Raw genomic sequence first — 1,268 nt, forward strand, 5'->3', positions numbered from 1 at the left:
CTGGCTCCAAAGCAACACCTTCCCCACCCCAGTGGATATAATCTGAGCCCACATGGCACCATGCTTCAAGCTCTAAATCTAGGCCCTTCAGCCAGAGGCCAGTCATTTAGCCCTTCCCTTAGAGGGCTAAGTCTCTACCTTACATCCAGGTGGTTCTCCCCTAGCCAAGAAAATGTGGGTGGAGGGACGTAGCTTCCCTCTCCAGCTTCCCACATTAATGGAGCTGGAGGGAAGAAAAGAGCTGCCTAGTGCTGAGCATGATAAGAGCATGTAGCCTGAGGAGACATCTTCCCCATGATCCAAGTGGTCACCATGGTTAACTTCTGGTGGTTCCGTACTGGGAGTGGAGCTACTTGGTGATAAGAGCATGCAGCCCAAGGCTCCGTGTTCATGCTTCACTTAACCTCTGGGGCTCTGTTCCCAGAGGAGAGAGAGAGTCCTGGCTCCTGTCCATGCCCCTGCTCTCCAGGCCCTCTAGAAGTAAGTCACAGTTTTGCAGATCAGAGAGAGCATTAAGCCTTAACATGTGAGTGCTCTGAAACTGTTGTAGCTTTAACACCACCCAACAAGGATAGGCTGGACAAAGATTCTGTAACTGGAAAGAAATAAAAAAGGGTGAAGAAATTGGAAGGGAAGGGGAGGATGTGTGCTGCAAGTGTGAGGAAATGGAACAAGAAGCTGGAATGGGGAAATGACATGCATGAGAAGGGTTGGACAGGGCAGAAGAAGGGAAATAGAAAAGCCTCTGCCATTATGGAACATTACTCTCTGAAACTTAGAATGGAACTCAAGAATCTAAATATTCATGTCCCATAAACCAATACCAATGAAAGCCAATGGGAAGCTTGCCCTGTTTACACTACAAACTTCCTGTATTAGATGGGGTCCGTGCCACATGTGCTACCTCCCAAACTGGATTTGGTCAGCACTGTGGGCAGACTAATCAGCTATAGCGAATGAAGCTACAATGCTTGTAGTTCAGGAGATGGCACACAGAGCGGTATGATTTTGAGCAGGCTGTCTGACATAGAAAGCTTAAGATATTGAAAATCCCTCTTTATTTCTAGTCCCCATAGTAGATGAAAACCTAGTACCAGTGCCTGTTAACTCATGTGACAAGCCAGTGTGGAGGATTTAAAAGTTCTAACCTGAGAAGACTGGAAGAAAAGACAGGATCATCTCTTGGTTAAATCAGCTGAACAATGTCTGGTGCAGTTTACTGTTTAGTTCTAGTCATTTTTTTTCCACAGGTAGCCACTAAATCTGTG

The sequence above is a fragment of the Alligator mississippiensis genome, chromosome 1, assembly GCF_030867095.1.
Source record: "Alligator mississippiensis isolate rAllMis1 chromosome 1, rAllMis1, whole genome shotgun sequence".
NCBI lineage: Eukaryota > Metazoa > Chordata > Crocodylia > Alligatoridae > Alligator > Alligator mississippiensis.